Source organism: Mobula birostris, chromosome 5 (assembly GCF_030028105.1).
Source record: "Mobula birostris isolate sMobBir1 chromosome 5, sMobBir1.hap1, whole genome shotgun sequence".
NCBI classification, from domain to species: Eukaryota; Metazoa; Chordata; class Chondrichthyes; order Myliobatiformes; family Myliobatidae; genus Mobula; species Mobula birostris.
In genome coordinates this window covers 13,398,021-13,421,665 of record NC_092374.1, presented here as the reverse complement: position 1 = coordinate 13,421,665, position 23,645 = coordinate 13,398,021, and the positions used below count along the sequence as shown (strand labels likewise).

Genomic DNA, 23,645 nt, shown 5'->3' with positions numbered 1-23,645 from the left:
GTACTTTCATTTGATTTCTCATATCTGCATTTCTTTGCTTTTGAATTACTGTCTCCTAAGATACACTGAAAAGTCTAAACCAACACGTTAGATCTTCATCACAAACTAGGTTACCAACTCCAATCCTCTCCATGACAAGAGTCTGAAACTCAATAAAAATTTGAAACTTAGCTATTATAGTGCAGTGACCAAAGTTCAATTTGGCATCACTAAAGCTACCTATAATTCCTGGCACTGCCCAAGCTATAGCAGATTACCTCAATGACACTTTTACAACCTGGAGATCACAATCTTATCATGGTCCACCTGACATTTCTGTTCTTGTGTTGTATCAGTTTGATGTAACCTAAATCTCCATCCATCATTCCTAAGTTTGGTGATCTAGATATAACTAACATTTGATTGTGTTTCAATTATTTCTGCTGCAAGGTAGTTCAGCTTCAAGACTATTATATTATCATTGTGAATATATACATAAAAAGTTCAGGAGTCACCTGCTCTATATGAGCAACCTGAAATCCCTAGGATCAATGAGGAGCGGGGAAAGGAAAGCTAATATGAAGCAGATAAAATTGGAAAAGGCTGCACATATCAGTACACCTTGATGGCCCCAAATAAAAGGTAAAGTTTGTTAATTGATGATTGGTCACAATGCATGCTAAATCTGCTGTGTTTCATCCATAAACTGTTGAAAGCTCTGGATCCATTACTTAAGAAACATTACATTATATAGCCTACCTCAAACTACTTACATACACAGGCAATTTCCAAGACTCAGCATGAAGTTCCCTTCCTGGAACAAAAGGTCCTCATGGCTAGTACCAACAACATAACCAACAGCTGCTCTGCTAACGACCAGAAGCTGACATTTTGACAATGTCATCACTTCAGGCAAAAGGCAACAGATACTGATTCAAAGAGCAAACAGTTGGGGAACACTGTCTACATGGCTCCACCATCAAGAATTAAGCCAGAAGACATAGGAGCAGAATTAAGCCGTTCAGCCCATCAAGACTGCTCCGCTATTCCATCACGGCTTATCCCAGATCCTACTCAGCCCCATACACCGGGTTTCTCACCATATCCTTTGATGCCCTGACTGATCAGGAAACAATCAACTTCCGCCTTAAATACACCCACGGACTCTGCCTCCACCGCAGTCTGTGACAGAGCATTCCATAGATTTACTACTCTCTGGCTGAAAAAAGTCCTCCTTACCACTGTTCTAAAAGGTCGCCCCTCAATTTTGTGGTTCTGCCCTCTAGTTCTGGATACCCCCACAATAGGAAGCAGCCTCTCCATATCCATCCTATCTTGTCCTTTCAACATTCAGTAGGTTTCAACAAGATCTTCCCGCACTTTTCTAAATTCCAGCGAGTACAGGCCCAATGCCGCCAAAAGCTCCTCATATGTTAATCCCTTCATTCTCAGAATTATCCTCGTAAACCTCCTCTGGACTCCCTCCAATGACAACACATCCTTTCTGAGATATAGGGCCCAAAACCGTTGACAATATTCCGTGCGGCCTGACTAGTGTCTTATAAAGCCTCTTTTCTTTTGTATTCAATTCTCCTTGAAATAAAAGCCAACATTGCATTTGCTTTCTTTACCACACACTCAACCTATAAATTAACCTGCCTGGAGTCTTGCACAAGGACTCCTAAGTCCCATCTGCACCTCTGATGTTTGAACTTTCTCATTTAGATAGTAGTCTGCACTATTGTTACTTTTTACCAAAATGCATTATCAGACATTTCCCAACATTGTATTCCATCTGCCGCTTATTTCCCATTCTTCCAATTCTAAGTCCCGTTACAATCACATTGCTTCCTCAGCACTACCTATCCCTCGTCCTATCCCCATATCATCCACAAACTTTGCCACAAAGCCATCAATTCCATTATCTAAATTATTGACAAACAATGTGAAAAGCAGTGGTCCCAATACTGACCCCTGAGGAACACCACTAGTCACCGGCAGCCAACCAGAAAACCATCCCCAGTCCCTGCCTCCTGCCCATCAGCTAATACACTATCCTTGCCAATATCTTTCCTGTAGCACCATCTTGTTAACCAGCCTCATGTGTGGCACCTTATCAAACGCCTTCTGAAAATCCAGGTAAATGACATCCACTGCCTCTCCTTGTCCACCCTGCTTGTAACTGCCTCGAAGAACTTCAACAGATTTGTCAGGCAAGATTTCACTTCACAGAAACCATGCTGACTGTCTTATTTTATCATTAGTCTCCAAGTACCTCAAAACTTCATCCATAATAACAGACTCCAATACTTTCCCAATCACTGAGGTTAGGCTAACTGGCCTTTATTTCCTTTCTTTTGTCTTCCTCCCTTCTTAGAGAGCGGAGAGACATTTGCAATCTTCCAGTCCCTTGTAATAGCAATGGCACTCAGTCCTGCTCCCTGACACTTACTGACCTCCGGCACACTGCTGGTGTCTTCCACAGTGAAGACAGATGAAAAGCACCCATTAAGTTCATTTGCCATTTCTCTGTCCCCCATTATTACCTCACCAGCATCATTTTCCAGTGGTCCAATATCAACTCTCACCTCCCTTTTACTCTTGATATAACTGAAAAACTTTTGGTATCCTGCTTTGTATTACTGCCAAGTCTGCCCTCATATTTCATCTTTTCCCTGCTTAAAGCTTTTTAGTTGTCTTTTGTTGGATTTTAAAAGCTTCCCAATCATCCAACTTCCCACTCATTTGCTACCTTACATACCCTTCCCTTGGCTTTTATGCAGTCCTTAACTTTCCTTGTCAGCCACAGTTGCCTACCCCTGCCATTTAAGAACTTCTTCCTCTGTGGGACATATCTATCCTGCACCTTGTGAACTTTTCCCAGAAACCTTTGCCATCATCCTTGCCAGTATCCTCCTCCAATCCACCTGGGCAGATTCCTCTTTTATGCCTCTGTAATTCCCTTTATTCCATTGTGATGCAGATACATGCGAGTTATGCTTCTCTCTGTCAGTCATATTATGATCACTGCCTCCTAAGCTTCCTAATAAGATCTGGATTATTACACAACACACAAAGACAGCCTTTCCCCAAGTAGGCTCAAGAACAAGCTGCTCTAAAAAGCAATCTCATAGAAATATAGAAAACTTACAGCACAATACAGGCCCCTCGGCCCACAAAGTTGTACCGAACATGTCCCTACCTTAGAAATTACAAGGCTTACCCGTAGCCCTCTATTTTTCTAAGTTCCATGTACCTATCCAAAAGTCTCTTAAAAGACCTTATCGTATCCGCCTCCACTACCACTGCCGGCAGCCCATTCCACGCAGTCACCACCCTGAGTGAAAAAAACTTATCCCTGACATCTCCTCTATACCCAATCCCCAGCACCTTAAACCTGTGTCCTCTTGTGACAACCATTTCAGCCCTGGGAAAAAGCCTCCAACTATCCACATAATCAATGCCTCTCATCATCTTATACACCTCTATCAGGTCACCTCTCATCCTCCGTCACTCCAAGGAGAAAAGGCCAAGTTCACTCAACCTATTCTCATAAGGCATGCTCCCCAATCCAAGCAAATCTTTGTAAATCTCCTCTGCACCCTTTCTATGGTTTCCACATCCTTCCTGTAGTGAGGGAACCAGAACTGAGCAAAGTACTCCAAGTGAGGTCTGACCAGGCTCCTATATAGCTGCAACATTACCTCTTGGCTCCCAAATTCAATTCCACAATTGATGAAGGCCAATACACTGTACGCCTTCTTAACCACAGAGTCTATCTGTGCAGCTACTTTGAGCGTCCGATGGTCTCGGACCCCAAGATCCCTCTGATCCTCCACACTGCCAAGAGTTTTACCATTAATACTAGATTCTGCCATCATATTTGACCTATCAAAATGAACCACTTCACACTTATCTGGGTTGAACTCCATCTGCCACTTCTCAGCCCAGTTTTGCATCCTATCAACGTCCCGCTGTAACCTCCGACAGCCCTCCACACTATCCACAGCACCTCCAACCTTTGTGTCATCAGCAAACTTACTAATCCATCCCTCCATTTCCTCATCCAGGTCATTTATAAAAATCACGAAGAGTAAGGGTCCCAGAACAGATCCCTGAGGCACTCCACTGGTGACCGACCTCCATGCAGAATATGACCCGTCTACAACCATACTTTGCCTTCCGTGAGCAAGCCAGTTCTGGATCCATAAAGCAATGTCTCCTTGGATCCCATGCCTCCATACTTTCTCAATAAGCCTTGGATGGGGTACCTTGTCAAATGCCTTGCTGAAATCCACATACACTACATCTACTGCTCTTCCATCAATGTGTTTAGTCACATTCTCAAAAAATTCAATCAGGCTCGTAAGGCATGACCTGCCCTTGACAAAACCATGCTGACTATTCCTGATCATATTATACTTCTCCAAATGTTCATAAATCCTGCCTCTCAGGATCTTCTCCATCAACTTACCAACCACTGAGGCAAGACTCACTGGTCTATAATTTCCTGGGCTATCTCTACTCCCTTTCTTGAATAAAGGAACAACATCCGCAACCCTCCAATCCTCCGGAACCTCTCCCATCCCCATTGATGATGCAAAGATCATGGCCAGAGGCTCAGCAATCTCCTCCCTCGCCTCCCACAGTAGCCTGGGGTACATCTCATCTGGTCCCGGCGACTTATCTAACTTGAGGCTTTCCAAAAGCTCCAGCACATCCTCTTTCTTAATATCTACATGCTCAAGCTTTTCAGTCTGCTGCAAGTCATCACTGCAATCACCAAGATCCTCTTCCGTAGTGAATACTGAAGTAAAGTATTCATTAAGTACCTCTGCTATTTCCTCCGGTTCCAAACATACTTTCCCACTGTCACACTTGACTGGTCCTATTGTTTCACATCTTATCCTCTTGCTCTTCACATACTTGTAGAATGCCTTGGGGCTTTCCTTAATCCTGCCTGTCAAGGCCTTCTCATGGCCCCTTCTGGCTCTCCTAATTTCCATCTTAAGCTCCTTCCTATTAGCCTTATAATATTCTAGATCTCTAACATTACCTAGCTCTCTGAACCTTTTGTAAGCTTTTCTTCTTAACTAGATTTATTACAGCCTTTGTACACCATGGTTCCTGTACCCTACCATAACTTCCATCTCATTGGAACATACCTATGCAGAACTCCACACAAATATCCCCTGAACATTTGCCACATTTCTTCCGTACTTTTCCCTGAGTTCATTTTTCCAATTTAAGCTTCCAATTTCCTGCCTGACAGCCTTATAATCCCCTTACTCCAATTAAACGCTTTTCTAACTTATCTGTTCATCTCTCTCTAATGCTATTGTAAAGGAGATAGAATTATGATCACTATCTCCAAAATGTTCTCCCACTGAGAGATCTGACACCTGACCAGGTTCATTTCCCAATACCAAATCAAGTACAGCCTCTCCTCTTGTAGGCTTATCTACATATCGTGTCAAGAAACCTTCCTGAACATACCTAACAAACTCCACCCCATCTAAACCCCTTGCTCTAGGGAGATGCCAATCAATATTTAGGAAATTAAAATCTCCCATCACGAAAACTCTATTATTATTACACCTTACCAGGATCTGTTTCCCTATCTGCTCCTCAATATGCCTGTTACTATTGGGCGGTCTACAAAAAACACCCAGTAAAGTTATTGACCCCTTCCTGTTCCTAATCTCCAACCAGAGGCTCCATAGACAATCTCTCCATGGCGTCCACCTTTTCTGCAGCCATGACATTATCTCTGATCAACAGTGCCATGCCCCCACCTCTTTTGCCTCCCTCTCTGTCCTTTCTGAAACATCTAAAACTCGGCACTTGAAGTAACCATTCTTGTCCCTGAGCCATCCAAGACTGTAATGGCCACCACATCATATCTCATAGGCAGTCAACAAATTCCCTCTCTTGTGATCCTACACCAACCTGATTTTCCCAATCCCCTTGCATAATGAAGTCCCCCAATTATTGCATTACCCTGATTACCTGTCTTTTCTAGCTCCTTTTGCAATCTCAACCCCACATCTTGGCTATTATTCGGAGGCTTATATGTGATTCCCATAATAACTCCACCCACTAAGATTCAACATTCTCTGACCCTATGTCACCTCTTTCTAAAGATGGAATTTCATCTCATACCAACACAGCCACACCACTGCCTATGTGTCAGGGGCCAGTGTGTCAGCTATTGTGAGATAAGTAAACATCTTATACCCTCTGGCTCTAAGATAGACCAATGAAAAACAAACCTGCCCACATAACAAAGGAAGACACAATGGATAACTTCAATGCCAAGGATGTAATTCTCTACAAAGGGTTAAGGCAGATTGCCAAGGAGCAAATACCGAAAATCAATACCCACTAGAGTTCTTACCCTGACAAAATAACAGGACCGTATTTGCCTGCTCCATCAAAGAGACAAGCATAATACTTCATAGCAACACCTCTAATCCAGTCATTAGCCTGTTTAGATTGCATCCATAAAAGAAACTGTAGCGATAACCATTGGACTAACCACTATCTGATCCACTGTCATCTCCATCAGCTTTTTCACATCAATAACAGAAAATATAATGCAGCTGGATGAAAGACAAAGTTGAAGTTATTAAACACCCTGCGAAGATAGCTTGTCTCAGAGATAATCTGAGAAGATCCAAGTAACCACAGGATCTCGAATATCTTTGAAGTCCTTGTGGTTAGTATCAGGACACCAGCTTTAATGAGAATGACCAGATTAACTGCAAACAACGTTCTTGGATGGATAACATCAACTACGAACTCAAGGGAAAAAAAGAAACAGTTCTACAGGCGTCTGAAGGCCAGCATCCAATAGTAAAACCAAAGATCTAAATAATACATGGCAGGTGGAAGAAACACAGGAGGCCCAGCTACGTAGTGCTAAGGACAGCCTCACTGACATGCAAATTTATCAAACGATAGGCAATTGGCAGCCACAACAGTGTCCTTTTTTAAAAAAAGAGCTACTTTAATCTCAGCCACAATAATGTTCTTATAAGGATTTCCATCATCAGCTCAAGTTAAATTTTCCGACATCATAGTTATCACTTAAAAACTATGAATCAAGGTTTAAAATTATTTCCAAAAATGTTGGCTCCTTCTGAAGAGATTGTGTTAAGTCAATCCACCTATTAACTACCTAGTATGTATTTCCTTCCTTAATATCAGCTCCCCCCTTGTGCTGAGCAAATGGTTTCCTAGCACCAGAACTCTGCTCTCTTTTGGATTCAACTGTGACAGTGTCCTTTTCACGAATGTCCTTGACTCCATCTGAGAGCTAACTATTCAGTACAGTCTTGCTGTGATCATCATCAAATAGGCCATATACCAAATGAAATAAAGCCTGAAGAGCTGACAGTATCCCGCTGATGTTGCAAGGAAGAAGTTTCAACCACGAATTAAAGACTCTTCAGTCCAGTACATGCAGCATTTGTAACATGACAGATGAATTGATGGCACAAATAGAAATAAATAAGGTCTGATCTAATAGCCATTACGGAGATATTTATGCAAGGTAGCTGAGGCTGGGAGCTGGATCTTCAAGTATACTTTGACATTTCAGAAAGATAGGCAGAAAGAAAAGAATATGGGCAAACAGAATTTCAGATATTTCTTAAAGGATAAAATCACTGCAGTACTGAGGAATAATAGAGGCTCAAAAACTCAAGATGGGCAAATGACAAGAAACAACAAGGGAAAGAACCGACATTCAAGTAGTAAACAGACCCCTTAACAATACCATAAGACAATACAAATCAAAAAGTCATCTGGTCATTTAAGGAAGGTACTGCAATAATCAGAGAATAATCTAATTATCAAGCATAGTGGACAGATCAAATTTACAAAGTTAATGTCGAGGGCAAGCTAACGGAGTATCTTTGCAATGCATAGAGGAACCAACCATGAGTAGGCTATTTTGTATAAGGTATTGCATAATGAGATAGGATTAATTAATGATACCACCAAAAAAACCAACAGATATGTGAAGAGTTCAGAATTCAGCAATGTAAGATTGCCATAGTGAGAAATAGAATATTTTTTTTCTAAAAGCTTTTATGGATATGTAGAAAGATAAAGTTACAGCTAATGCTGGTCTCTTACAGACCAAGACAAGTAACAAAGAATTAGTATAGAAATTCATTTTCTGTATAACGTAGCTGGTTGTAGTTTGAGGAAGGTTTGATGTTATAATTTAAAGTTAAATTGGATAGATATATGGACAGGAAAGGAATGGAGGGTTATGGGCTGAGTGCAGGTCGGTGGGACTAGGTGAGAGTAAGAGTTCAGCACAGACTAGAAGGGCCGAGATGGCCTGTTTCTGTGCTGTAATTGTTATATGGTTATATGGTACATACCACAGAATCTGTGCCAACCGCCACCCTCCCACACCCAGATTATCCCACCAACCATCTACCCCAATGCAATTTATAACTGTAAAAACAAAAGCCAGCACATCTTTAGTATGTGGGGTGGAAACTGGAGCTTCTGAGAGAAATTCACAATGTTAAAGGGAAAATATACAAAAATTCTACAGTGGTCTGGAGTGAATGTGGGTCACTGGAGCTATCACGCGATTGCCTTTGTGCCACTGACGACTATGTGGAATTAAACAGATATTATGCATGCTATCACTGAGGACAGAAAACATCCCAAAAATTGAGGACAACTGGTCTGGAATGAATGAGATCAAAGAAAGTTGCATTAATAAAAATTAGCATTAGGGAAATGAATGGAACTGAAAGGCAATAAATCACTTGAATGTGATTAGCTGCGTCTTGGCATTTTTAAAATGTGTGCAAATTTGGTCTGTCATTTTCCAGATATCCATAGATTCCAAAACAATTCTCAGTTCAGAAACAAGAAATACAACTAAACCATTAACAAGAAAAAAAAAATCTGCAGATGCTGGAAAGTCAAGCAACATACACAAAATGCTGGAGAGATGTTTTGGGCCAAGACCCTTCAGCAGGACTGGAGACAAAAAAAGCTGAGAAGTAGACTTAAAAGGAGGGGAGAGATACACACAAGGTGATAGGTAAAAACTGAAGGGGACAGATAAAGTAAAGAGCTGGGAAGTTGATTGGTGAAAGAGATACAGGGCTGGAGAAGGGAGAGTCTGATAGAAGTGGGCAGAAGGCTATGGAAAAAAGAAAAGGGAAGAGCGATAAGGTGAGGGGGGGAAAAGAGGATGGGGAATGTTGAAAGTGGGGGGAGAAAGGGGCATTACCGTAAGTTCAAGAAATCGATGTTCATGCCATCAGTTTGGAGGCTACCCCAACAGAATATACGATGTTGTTCCTCCAACCTAAGTGTGGCCTCATCATGACAGTGGACAAGGCCATGGATAAATATAACAGAATGCGAATGGGAAGTAGAACTGAAATGGGTGGCCACTGGGAGATCATGCATTTTCTGGCCGACAAAGCATAGGTGCTCAGCAAAACGGTCTCCCAATCTCCATCTAGGTCTCACCGAACACAGTACATGACCCCAACAGACTCACAGGTGAAGTATCACCTCACCTGGAAGGTCTGTTTGGGGCCCTGAATGGTAGTGAGGAGGGAGGTCAACAGGCAGATATACAACTTGTTCCATTTGCAAGGATAAGCGCCAGGAGGGAGATCAGTGGGGAGGGACGAATGGACAAGGGAGTTGCATAGGGAGTGAGCCCTGCAGAAAGCAGAAAGTGTGGGGGGGGGGGCGGGGAGGGAGATATGTGCTTGGTGGTGGGATCCCATTGAAGATGGGTTGAAAGATGGTAAAATTGTGGAGAATTATGTGCTGGACATGGAGGCTGGTGGCTTGGTAGGTGAGGACAAGAGGAATCCCATCCCTGGTAGGGGAGCAGGAGGATGCAGCGAGAACAGATGTGCACGAAATGGAAGAGATGCGGTTAAAGGCAGGTTGATGGTAGAGAAAGGGAAGCCCTTTTCTTTGAAAAGGAGGACATCTCCTTCATTCTGGACTGAAAAGCCTCATCTTTAAGAACAGATGCAGCGGAAACGGAGGAATTGAGAGAAGAGGGTGGCATTTTTACAAGTTACAAGGTGGGAAGGTATAGTCCAGGTAGCTGTGAGAGACGGTGGGTTTGAAATAAACATCAGCAGATAAGCTATCTCCAGCGATAGAGACAGAGAGATCGAGAAAAGGGAGGAAGGTGTCAGAAATGGACCAGGTAAATTTAAGGACAGGGTGGAAGTTGGAGGCAAAGTGGATGAAGTCCACATGTTCAGCATAGGTGCAGGAAGCAGCACCAATGCAGTCATCGATGCAGGGTCAGAAAAAAAGTGTGGGACAGTCACCAGTGTAGGCTTGGTACATAAACTGTCCCACGTAGCTGACAAACAAGCAGGCATAGCTGGGACCCATGCTAATGCCCATGGGTACAGCTTTTGTTTGAAGGAAGGGGGAGGAACCAAAAGAGAAATATAAATAAAACATGCCATCAGATTGGAGGCTACCCAGACGGAATAAAACCATTGACAAAAAGTGAAAAAGGAAATAGGGAACCTATTTGCCTGACATGAGCTGAATAAAATGGCTCTGATAGTTTATCAAGGAATTGCTACAGGGCATTTTGCAAATGAGATAGGGTAGATCCAACAAAAATTCAAAATACATTAATGAGAGTATATATACTATAAACAAACTCGAGATTAGTCTCCTTCCAGGCACCACAAAACAAAAAAATCAATAGAGCCCATTAAAAAAAGATAAACACCCAATGCAACACACACATAATGCTGGAAGAACTCAGCCACGCCAGGCAGCATCTTGAAAAAGGGTGCAGTCAACATTTTGGGCCAAAACCCATCAGCAGCACTGGAGAAAAAAGGCTGAGAAGTAGATTTAAAAGATTGGCGGGGGGAGAGAGGGAGAGAAAGGTGATAGGCAAAACCTGGAGGGGGAGGGATGAAGTAAAGAGCTGGGAAGTTCATTGGTGAGATATGGTGAGAGAGGTTAAAGGGGGTGGGAAATGGTGAAGGAGAGGGGTGGGAGGCATTACTGGAAGATTGAGAAATCGATGTTCATACCATCAAGCTGGAAGCTAACCAAAACGAATACAAGGTGTTGTTCTTCTAACCCACGTGTGGCCTTATCATGACAGTGAAAGCAGCCATCATTACAGAAGAACACCTCCCAGAAAGCCAGTGTGGCTTCAGAGCCAACAGAAGCACCACCGACATGGCATTTGTTCTCAGGCAGCTCCAAGAGAAATGTAGGGAGCAGAACAAGGGATTGTACGTGATGTTTGTCGACCTTAACAAAGCATTCGACACCGTGAGCAAGGAAGGTCTGTGGCAAATCGTGGAACAACTGGGATGCCCCCCAAAGTTCCTCAGCACAGTCATCCAGCTACATGAAGATCAGAGTGGCAGAGTCAGACACAACAACAACCTCTCAGAACCCTTCCCAATAGGCAACGGAGTAAAGCAAGGCTGCGACCTCTCTTCACCATCTTCTTCAGCATGATGCTCAAAAGGGCCACAGAAGACCTTGATGACAAGGACTGTGTCTACATCTGATACCACACAGATGGCAGACTGTTCAACCTGAGGCGACTACAGTCCTACTCCAAGACACTGGAGCAACTCATCCGAGAGCTACTCTTCCCCGACGATGCTGCCCTTGTTGCCCACACAAAGACAGCCCTGCAGCTATAACATCCTGCTTCACAAAGGCTGCCAAGCTCTTCGGACTGGAAGTCAGCTTGAAGAAGACAGAAGTTCTCCATCAGCCCGCACCTCAGGAAGATTACCACCCTCCCTGCATCACCATCGGTGAGGTATAGCTGAAGACAGTCCACCAGTTTAGCTACCTGGGGTGCACCATCTCATCAGATGCCAAGATCAACAAAGAGATTGACAACAGACTGGCAAAGGCAAACAGCACATTCTGCAGGCTGTACAAAAGAGTCTGGAACAACAAGCATTTGAGGAAAGGCACAAAGATCAGTGTGTACAGAGCCATTGTACTGACCACCCTCCTGTACGGTTCTGAGTTTTGGGTCACCTACCATCACCACCTATGACTCCTTGAGCGTTTCCACCAGCGCTGCCTCCGCACCATCCTCAACATCCACTGGAGTGACTTTGTCACCAACATCGAAGTCCTCGAACAGGCGGAGGTCACCAGCATCAAGGCCATGCTGTTGAAGATGCAGTTGAGCTGGGCAGGGCACGTCTCTAGGATGGAGGATCATCGCCTGCCCAAGATTGTGCTGTATGGCGAACTCTGCACTGGCCACCGTGACAGAGGGGCACCAAAGAAGAGGTGCAAGGACTCTCTGAAGAAACCCCTTGGTGCCTGTCACATCGACCATTGCCGTTGGTCTAATCTAGTCTCCGATCGCGAGGCCTGGCAACACACCATTCACCAGTCTGTCTCCTCCTTCGAGAACACACGCAGGGCTGGCATTGAGGACAAAAGGAGAAGGAGGAAGAACCATGACACAGCAGCACCAAACCCAGAACAGAATTTCCCTTGCAGCTGCTGTGGTCAGACCTGCCTGTCCCATATTGGCCTCGTCATCCACCAGCGAGCCTGCAGCAGACGAGGGCAGCCCCCTTCCTAAATCTTCGTTCACAAAGCCAAGCCATGAAGGCGGCCATGAATAGACATAACAGAATGGGAATGGGAAATGGAACTAGAATGGCTGGCCACTGGGCAGGGAAACACCCAATGTGCAGGAGGAAAGAAGACAAATCATTCAAACAATAAAAGTAAGCAAATAACATCAGAACTGAAGTTCACAGAAGTGAGTCCACAGTAACAAAGCCAGTTATCACTGCGGTCAATTCAGGAACCCATTAACTGCAAGCCACAGCCTCAGTTCAACACAGAGTTGAGGAAACCTCGCAGAGTAGCAAGCTGACCGCACCGACCCGTTCCTTGCCTCCAGCCCTGAAGCCCTATCCTTTTCAATCTGGTCTGGTGCTTAAATCATCCAAACATCGGATTGTTCCTTGCTCTCAGGCCTCAGCCCTGCCACCTTGATATACTCATAGGCCCGGGCTCCACTGCCTCCATTCAGTCTGTACCCAACCTTTCTCAATGGTTCAGTGCTTAAATCAATCAAACCTCAGGTCTTTTCTTGCTTTTGGGCCCAGGCCCCACTGCCTCAACTCTGCCTTGCCTCGGTTTCGCCACATTGAATCACTTCCAAGTCTTCCTCAGCAATGACCAAACACCGGCTCAGTGCCCAGTCACGTGCCTGGGCCAGGCCACCTCGATTCAGCCTGTGCACACCATATCACAACAGTCCTGCACCTTCGAAACTTCAGTTCACACCCCAAAAAGGCCAGGTCGTACAGGTCATTCAAAAACTTAACTCTGAAAGGGAAGTTATTGATTGCAGTGATTATTTACCAGAAAAAGAGAGGCTTATATTAGGTTCTTCTGTTTGCCGCCAGCAAGTAGTTGCTGAGTTTCACCAATGCCATCTGAAACCAGAAGGGAAACAACTATTGAAGGAACTAATTTGTTAGGGTGTTTTTTTTTTAAGGCTGTAACTAACATAATCAGCAAAGAGAGCCTATCAGATCTTTCAGCCTCATCACACAAGAGATTATTGAACAATATTCAAGCACACAATTTTGGGGTAATATATTAGCATAGACTAAGGATCTATTAATGAAAACAGCAGATATAAATGGGTTATTCTTGTTTCATGAGGCTGCCTTTGGAAGGTAACGTGGTCATTAGCAGTAGGGCCTCGATTGTTAACAATTCGTATCAAGGATTTGGACAAGGGGGATCAAATTAGATTTGATTAGATTATGAAGACACGCAGTCCTCTTTTATTGTCATTTAGTAATGCATGCATTAAGAAATGACACAATATTTTCTCCAACACACATAAAAGTTGCTAGTGAACGCAGCAGGCCAGGCAGCATCTCTAGGAAGAGGTGCAGTCGACGTTTCAGGCCGAGACCCTTCGTCAGGACTAACTGAAGGAAGAGTGAGTAAGGGATTTGAAAGTAGGAGGGGGAGGAGGAGGAGGAGATCCAAAATGATAGGAGAAGACAGGAGGGGGAGGGATGGAGCCAAGAGCTGAAGAGGTGATAGGCAAAAGGGATACGAGGATCATGGGACAGGAGGTCCGGGAAGAAAGACAAGGGGGGGGGGGACCCAGAGGATGGACAGGGGGTATATTCAGAGGGACAGAGGGAGAAAAAGGAGAGAGAGAGAAAGAATGTGTGTATAAAAATAAGTAACAGATGGGGTACGAGGGGGAGGTGGGGCATTAGCGGAAGTTAGAGAAGTCGATGTTCATGCCATCAGGTTGGAGGCTACCCAGACGGAATATAAGATGTTGTTCCTCCAACCTGAGTGTGGCTTCATCTTTACAGTAGAGGAGGCCATGGATAGACATGTCAGAATGGGAATGGGATGTGGAATTAAAATGTGTGGCCACTGGGAGATCCTGCTTTCTCTGGCGGACAGAGCGTAGATGTTCAGCAAAGCGGTCTCCCAGTCTGCATCGGGTCTCGCCAATATATAAAAGGCCACATCGGGAGCACCGGACACAGTATATCACCCCAGCCGACTCACAGGTGAAGTGTTGCCTCACCTGGAAGGACTGTTTGGGGCCCTGAATGGTGGTAAGGGAGGAAGTGTAAGGACATGTGTAGCACTTGTTCCGCTTACACCGAAAAGTGCCAGGAGGGAGATCAGTGGGGAGGGATGGGGGGGGGGGACGAATGGACAAGGGAGTTGCGTAGGGAGCGAACCCTGCGGAATGCGGGGGGGGGGGGAGGAAAGATGTGCTTAGTGGTGGGATCCCGTTGGAGGTGGCGGAAGTTACGGAGAATAATATGTTGGACCCGGAGGCTGGTGGGGTGGTAGGTGAGAACCAGGGGAACCCTATTCCTAGTGGGGTGGCGGGAGGATAGAGTGAGAGCAGATGTACGTGAAATAGGGGAGATGCGTTTAAGAGCAGAGTTGATAGTGGAGGAAGGGAAGCCCCTTTCTTTAAAAAAGGAAGACATCTCCCTCGTCCTAGAATGAAAAGCCTCATCCTGAGAGCAGATGCGGCAGAGACAGAGGAACTGCGAGAAGGGGATGGCGTTTTTGCAAGAGACAGGGTGAGAAGAGGAATAGTCCAGATAGCTGTGAGAGTCAGTAGGCTTATAGTAGACATCAGTGGATAAGCTGTCTCCAGAGACAGAGACAGAAAGATCTAGAAAGGGGAGGGAGGTGTCGGAAATGGACCAGGTAAACTTGAGGGCAGGGTGAAAGTTGGAGGCAAAGTTAATAAAGTCAACGAGCTCTGCATGCATGCAGGAAGCAGCGCCAATGCAGTCGTCAATGTAGCGAAGGAAAAGTGGGGGACAGATACCGGAATAGGCATGGAACATAGATTGTTCCACAAAGCCAACAAAAAGGCAGGCATAGCTAGGACCCATACGGGTGCCCATAGCTACACCTTTAGTTTGGAGGAAGTGGGAGGAGCCAAAGGAGAAATTATTAAGAGTAAGGACTAATTCCACTAGACGGAGCAGAGTGGTGGTAGAGGGGAACTGATTAGGTCTGGAATCCAAAAAGAAGCGTAGAGCTTTGAGACCTTCCTGATGGGGGATGGAAGTATATAGGGACTGGACATCCATGGTGAAAATAAAGTGGTGGGGGCCAGGGAACTTAAAATCATCGAAAAGTTTAAGAGCGTGAAAAGTGTCACGAACATAGGTCGGAAGGGATTGAACAAGGGGGATAAAACCGTGTTGAGGTATGCAGAAATGAGTTCGGTGGGGCAGGAGCAAGCTGAGACAATAGGTCTGCCAGGACAGGCAGGTTTGTGGATCTTGGGTAGGAGGTAGAAACGGGAAGTGCGAGGTGTGGGAACTATAAGGTTGGTAGCAGTGGATGGGAGATCCCCTGAGCGGATAAAGTCGGTGATGGTGTGGGAGACAATGGCCTGGTGCTCCTTAGTGGGGTCACGATCGAGGGGTAAATAAGAGGAGGTATCCGCGAGTTGTCGCTGTGCCTCGGCAAGGTAGAGGTCAGTACGCCAGACTACAACAGCACCCCCCTTATCGGCGGGTTTAATAATAAGGTTAGGATTAGTACGGAGGGAGTGGAGAGCAGAGCGTTCCGAAGGAGTGAGGTTGGAATGGGGACAAGGTGCGGTGAAGTCGAGACGGTTGATGTCCCGTCGGCAGTTAGCGATAAAGAGATCCAGAGCGGGGTGTCCATGAAGAAGAGGAGGGTTGAAGACGGGAGAAGGGGTCATCGGTGGGGGCGGAAGAGTCCTTGCTGAAGACGTCGGCTCGGAGACGAAGACGGCGGAAGAAAAGTTCCGCATCATGGCGAACACGGAACTCGCTGAGGTGTGGGCGAATGGGGACAAAGGTGAGGCCCTTACTGAGGACAGAGCGCTCTGCCTCAGACAGTTGAAGGTCAGAGGGGATGGTAAAGACCCGGCATGGATGAGAGCTGGGATCAGAGGGGGGAGGGGGGAGGCTGGGGGTGTCAATGGAGAGGGGAGGGTTGGGGTGAGAGGAAGATGGAGCCTCTGAGGGCCCAGGAACTGACGGTGCGATCTGAGGGAGACGGGATTGCAGAGTATTGGTGGGGGAAGGGGAGACGGGAGTCACAATAGCCGCACATAAAAACCCGGCCTGGAGTTCAAGGCTGGAATCTTGAGAGCTGGGATCAGAGGCGGGAGGGGGGAGGCTGGGGGTGTCAATGGAGAGGGGAGGGTTGGGGTGAGAGGAAGATGGAGCCTCTGAGGGCCCAGGAGCTGACGGTAGGATCTGAGGGAGACGGGTTTGCAGAGTGGTGGTGGGGGAAGGGGAGACGGGAGTCACAATAGCAGCACATAAAGACCCGGCCTGGAGTTCAAGGCTGGAGTCGCAGTTGGTGGTTGTGCAATCACTTTGAATGTCTCCATGGTCGTTGCTAGAGTCCGGGTTTTGAATATGCCCTGAGGTGTTGGAGCCGGTGAGATCAATGGCAGAGGCCGCAATCTGAAGTTCATGCCTGCTAGTTTCATGGGCTGGTGAGATCAATGGCAAGAGCCGCAATCTGAAGTTCATGCCTGCTAGTTTCATGGCTTCCCCTTCTCCACTATCAACCCTGCTCTTAAATGCATCTCCCTCATTTCACGTACATCTGCTCTCACTCCATCCTCACGCCACCCCACTAGGAATAGGGTTCCTCACCTACCACCGCACCAGCCTCCGGGTCCAACATATTATTCTCCATAACTTCCGCCACCTCCAACGGGATCCTACCACTAAGCACATCTTTCCCTCCCCCCCCCCTCTCTCTGCATTCCGCAGGGATCGCTCCCTACGCAACTCCCTTGTCCATTCGTCCCCCCCCCCCCCCATCCCTCCCCACTGATCTCCCTCCTGGCACTTATCCATGTAAGCGGAACAAGTGCTTACACTTCCCTTACACTTCCTCCCTTACCACCATTCAGGGCCCCAAACAGTCCTTCCAGGTGAGGCAACACTTCACCTGTGAGTCAGCTGGGGTGATATACTGCGTCCGGTGCTCCCGATGTGGCCTTTTATATATTGGCGAGACCCGATGCAGACTGGAGACCGCTTTGCTGAACATCTACGCTCTGTCCGCCAGAGAAAGCAGGATCTCCCAGTAGCCACACATTTTAATTCCACATCCCATTCCCATTCTGACATGTCTATCCACGGCCTCCTCTACTGTAAAGATGAAGCCACACTCAGGTTGGAGGAACATCTTATATTCCGTCTGGGTAGCCTCCAACCTGATGGCATGAACATCGACTTCTCTAACTTCCGCTAATGCCCCACCTCCCCCTCGTACCCTATCTGTTACTTATTTTTATACACACATTCTTTCTCTCACTTTCCTTTTTCTCCCTCTGTCCCTCTGAATATACCCCTTGCCCATCCTCTGGGTCCTCCCCCACTTGTCTTTCTTCCCGGACCTCCTGTCCCATGATCCTCTCGTATCCCTTTTGCCTATCACCTGTCCAGCTCTTGGCTCCATCCCTCCCCTTCCTGTCTTCTATCATTTTGGATCTCTCCCTCCCCCTCCTACTTTCAAATCCCTTACTCACTCTTCCTTCAGTTAGTCCTGACGAAGGGTCTCGGCCTGAAACGTCGACTGCACCTCTTCCTAGAGATGCTGCCTGGCCTGCTGCGTTCACCAGCAACTTTTATGTGTGTTGCTTGAATTTCCAGCATCTGCAGAATTCCTGTTGTTTGCAATATTTTCTCCGGTGTGATATCACAAAACACAGGACAGACCAAGACTGAAAAAACTAACAAAACCACATAATTATAACATATAGTTACAACAGTGCAACAACACCATAACTTGATGAAGAAGTCCATGAGCACAGTAAAAAGTTCAAAGTCTCTCAAATGTCCCACATCTCATGCAGACGGGAAAAGGAAGAAAAACTCTGCATGCCATACCCGACCACAGTCCAACTCTGAGTCATCCGAAAACTTCGATTCTCCAATCAGCTCTCCGACACCGAGTACTGAGTGCCATCTCTATCCGAACAATTCAACCTCAATCTCGGTCACCAACAGCAGGCAAAGCCGGGGATTTTGAGGCCTTCCCTCCAGAAGATTCCTCAATCGCGCAGTAACAACAGCAGCGAACTGGCATTTCAGAAATTTCTCCAGATGTTCCTCTGTCCTTTCACGTGTCTCCATCAAATTAGAATTGTCCACGGCCCCTATTTAACGGATACGATATCATTTTTCACCGGAGGGCCGCACACACGCGGCGCGCTGCTCTCTCTAATCCCGCCTATATAACATATCCCAAGTTTACTAATGACACTAAGCCAAGTACCAATGTCAACTGTGAGGAGGATGCAGAAAAGCTTCAAGAGGTTGTACAGAGGTTGTTTGGAATTCAGCAGGGGCTAATCAGGTGGATTCAGAGTCGACTCAATGATAGAAAGCAGAGTGTTATGGTTGAAGGTTCATTGTCTGAGTGGAGGCCTGTGACTAGTGTGGTGCCCTGGGGATCAGTGTTGAGTCCTCAGTTATTCATTATGTAAATTATTTGGATCTGTTAATTACATTGCATGATTAGTAAGCTTGCTGATGATACAAGTTCTTGTTGATAGCCAAGAGATCACAATGAATCACAAAGATATCTTGAACAGTTAAGATGGCCTGAGGAATGGCAAATGAACTGCAACTTAGCCAAGTATGAGGTGATGCATTTTGGACAATTGAACCAGGGTAGCACCTACACAATGAATGGTAGGACACTGACCAGTGTTGTGGAGCCAAGGTACCAAAGAGTACCAGTCCATATCTCACCGAGTGCAACACAGTTGAAGAAGATGCTTAGTTTGCTGGCTTTCATCAGTTAGGGCATTGTCTTAGAGCAAGGACATAATGCTGCAGTTATACAAGCCATTAGTGAGGCTGCATGAGGAATATCATATACAGTTTTGTCACCCTGTTATGGGAAACACATTGCCAAGCTGAAAAGGATACAAAGAGATTTACAAGGGTGTTGCCTGGACTGTGGGGTTGAGTTAAAGGGGGAAGGTTGATCACAATAGATTGTTATTCCCTGGAGTGCTGGAAAATGATAAGTCCATAAAATCATGAGGGGTATAGATAAGGGCAGTCTTTTCCCCAGGGTTGTTGAGCCCAAAAGGCACAAATACATAATAAGGGAAGAATTTCAGAAAGGACCTGAGAGGTAAATTCTTTACAGAGGGTAGAGTGCACCTGGAATAAGCCACGAGAAAAAGTGAACAAGGTTTATACAGGTGCAACATTTAAGAGGCATTTGGGCAAGTACATGGAGGGGGTTTTTCAGGCCAAACACTGGCAACAGGGCCCACAGGAAGCACGCCGTGGTCAGCATGGACCATTTAGGCCAAAGGGGCTGTTTCCTTGCTGTATTACACTAGAAGCTCAGGAAATGGACAAGTCCTGGGAGACAGAAAATGTGGAAAATTGTGAAGTTAACTGAAATAACATCTGTAACAGGGGAGGAAGGGAGGACATTTTACTCCATTAGGCTCCAAGCCACTGCCAGCAGAAAAATCCTTTTAACTAAAACCCCTATAACTTACTCTCCAGGTAAACAGGATGGATGAATGGGCAGACCAGTGGCAGATAAAGTAGAAAACAAGGATATTTAATGCCAAACACAAACAGAAAATGACAAAATGGAACAATTTTAAATTGGATACAGGAGTTGAGGGACCATGTGGTACAGGTGTACAAGTCATCAGAAGTAGCAGGTCGAGTTGAGAAAGCAGTTAGCAAGGGTTTACCAACAAAGGAGTGGAGTATGAAATCAGGGAAGTCACACTGAACCTTTATAAAATATTAATTTGTCTCTAGATGGCAAGCTGTGCTCTATCCATTACAAGGATGCGAAAGTTACTGTCATTATCAGTTCATTACTGTCAAAAGTACTGCAGCACAGTGAAAACCCTTCTGATTGCATGCCATCCAGACAGAACAAGTAATACACTGAGATAGTAAAAAAAATGCAAAATATATTGCAGCAAATACAAAGTACAGTGCTGATAAACAAATAAAGTGCAAGGCCCACATCAAGGTAGATAGGAAGGCAAGAATTTATTGTCAGTCTGTGAGAGGTTTGTTCAAGAGTCTAATAACACCAGGATAGCAGCTGTCCTTGAATGTGGTGGAATGTACTTTTAAGCTTTGATCTCCTGCTCTACTAGAGAAAGGAGAGAATGACCTGGGTGGGAAGGATCCTTGTTTATGTTGGCTACATTCCTGAAGCAGCAAGAAGTGTAGAAAGATTCAAAGGCAAGGAAGAAGGCTTTCTTTTTTTAAACCCAGAAATGATTTGAGAATGATTCCCGGAATGAGGGACGACTATTAGAGAGGCGATGACTGAGGTACATGAAAGGATGAGACAACTGAATGAAAGCCAGGTTTATTATTAGACCATAAAACAGAGGAGCAGAATTAGGCCTTTCAGCCCATCAAGTCTGCTCAGAATCAGGTTTATCATCGCCGACATGTGTCATGAAATTTGTTAACTTAGCCGCAGTTCAATGCAATACATAATATAGAAGAAAATAAATTACAGTATATGTATATTGACTAGATTAAAATTTGTGTAAAAACAGAAATAATTCATATTTTAAAAAGTGAGGTAGTGTTCATGGGTTCAAACTCCAAATGAAGTATAGTTGCAGTCTTGCCTTCTTTATAACTGCATCAATACATTGGGCAAACACGAGGAAATCTGCAGATGCTGGAAATTCAAGCAATACACACACAAAATGCTGGTGGAATGCAGCAGGCCAGGCAGCATCTCTAGGAAGAGGTACAGTCAACGCTTCGGGCTGAGACCCTTCGTAAGGACTGACTGAAAGAAGCGATAGTAAGAGATTTGAAAGTGGGAGGGGGAGGGGGAGATCTGAAACGATAGGAGAAAACGGGGGGGGAGAAGGAATGGAGCTAAGAACTGGAAAGTTGATTGGCAAAAGGGATACAAGTCTGGAGAAGGGAGAGGATCATGGGACGGGAGGCCTAGGGAGAAAGAAGGGGGGGTGGGAATCCAGAGGATGGGCAAGGAGTTATAGAGAGAGGGATAGAGGGAGAAAAAGAGAGAAAAAAGGGGAAAGAAATAATAATAATAATAAAAAATAAATAAGGGATGGGGTATGAAGGGGAGGTGGGGCATTAACGTAAGTTAGAGAAGTCAATGTTCATGCCATCAGGTTGGAGGCTACCCAGAAGGAATATAAGGTGTTGCTCCTCCAACCTGAGTGTGGCTTCATCTTGACAGTAGAGGCCTCCTTATAACACCCTATATTCCGTCTGGGTAGCCTCCAACCTGGTGGCATGAACATTGACTTCTCTAACTTCCGTTAATGCCCCACTTCCCCTTTGTACCCCATCCCTTATTTGTTTTCCCTTTTTTCCCCCTCTCTTTTTTCCTCTCTCTATCCCTTTCACTATAACTCCTTGCCCATCCTCTGGGTTTTCCCCCCTCCCCCTTTCTTTCTCCCATCCCATGATCCTCTCCCTTCTCCAGCCTCATATCCCTTTTGCTAATCAACTTTCCAGCTCTTAGATCCATCCCTCCCCCTCCTGTCTTCTCCTATCATTTCGGATCTCCCTCTCCCCCTCCCACTTTCAAATCTCTTACTATCTCTTCTTTCAGTTAATACTGACAAAGGGTCTCGGCCCGAAGCGTCGACTGTACCTCTTCCTAGAGATGCTGCCTGGCCTGCTGCGTTCCACCAGCAACTTTGATGTGTGTTCCTGACATGGGTATTTGTATTGTCCTGGTGGTCTAGGGCCATGCAGAGTCATTGAGATTGCATCTGCCATTGGCCTATTGTGGCGATAGGCAAATTGCAATGGGTCCAGGACCTTGCTGATGCAGGAGTTCAGTCTAGTCATGACCAACCTCTCAAAGTAGTTCATCACTGTAGATGTGAGTGCTACTGGGCGATAGTCATTAAGGCAGCTCACATTATTCTTCTTCAGCAATGGTTTAATTGTTGCCTTTTCGAAGCAAGTGGGAACTACCGCCCGTAGCAGTGAGAGGCTGAAAATATCCTTGAATACTCCCGCCAGTTGGTTGACACAAGTTTTCAGAGCCTTACCAGGTACTCCTTCTGCATTGTGAGGGTGCACCCTCTTTCAAGACAGCCTCACATTGGCCTCAGAGACAAAGATCACAGGGTCACTGGGTGCAACAGGGATCTTCACAGCTGCAGTTACATTCTCCCTTTCAAAGCAGGCACAGAAGGCTTTGATTTTATCTGGTAGGGAAGCATCACTGCCATTCATGCTATTAGGTTTCGCTTTGTAGGAAGTAATATCTTGCAAACCCTGCCAGAGTTGTCTTGCATCCGATGTCTCCTCGAATCTCGTTCAAAATTGTCCCTTCGCCCTTGAAATAGCCCTCCGCAAGTCATACCTGGTTTTCTGGTACAGACCTGGGTCACCAAACTTAAATGCCACAGATCTGGCCTTCAGCAGACGACATACCTCCTGGCTCATACACGACTTTTGGTTTGGGAATGTACAGCAAGTCTTTGTTGGCACACACACTTATCCACACAGGTTTGAATGAAGTCAGTAACAAGTGGAGCATACTCATCCAGATTCAAAGATGGATCCCTGAACACGGTACAGACCACCGATTCGAAGCAGTCCTGTCAGCACTCCTGTGCCTCCCTTGTCCACACCTTCTTGGTCCTGACGACTGGTGCTGCAGTCTTCAGTCTCTGCCTATACTCAGGGAGTAGAAGTACAGCCAAGTGATCAGCCTTCCAAAAGTGAAGACGTGCAACAGCACAGAAGGCACTCTTGATGGTGGTGTCGCAATGGCCCAGTGTGTTGTTTCCTCTGGTATTGCAAGTGATGGTAACCACTTAGTGATTTTTTCAGACTGGCCTGACTAAAATCCCCCAAAATGATGGTGAAGGTGTTAGGGTGTGCTATTTCATGCATGTTGACCCCATTGCTCAGATCATCTAAAGCCTGACTGACATTGGCCCAATGTGGAATGGATACCGCTACCAAAATGATCACAGAAATCTCCCGTGGTAAGTAAAATGGACAGAAATGGACAGCACTTAATTGAGCAATATTCCAGGTCTGGTGAGCAGAATTGGGACAGCACTGATATATTTGTTCACCAACAGGAGT

The 23,645-nt window shown here is 45.6% G+C and overlaps 1 protein-coding gene across 4 annotated transcripts in view; it reads right to left on the bottom strand.

The window, feature by feature from the left end:
• clcn3 (chloride channel 3) overlaps positions 1 to 23,645 on the bottom strand; it is a 238,113-nt gene that overhangs the window by 197,362 nt on the left and 17,106 nt on the right. Inside the window, exon 1 of one of the 4 annotated variants that reach the window (XM_072257639.1) lies at positions 13,390 to 13,463. The exons of the other annotated variants lie outside the window; for them this stretch is intronic. The gene's annotated coding sequence lies outside the window, so the exon portion shown is untranslated. Of the gene's footprint in view, positions 1 to 13,389; positions 13,464 to 23,645 lie in introns of those variants that run through there. 4 annotated transcript variants of the gene reach the window in all.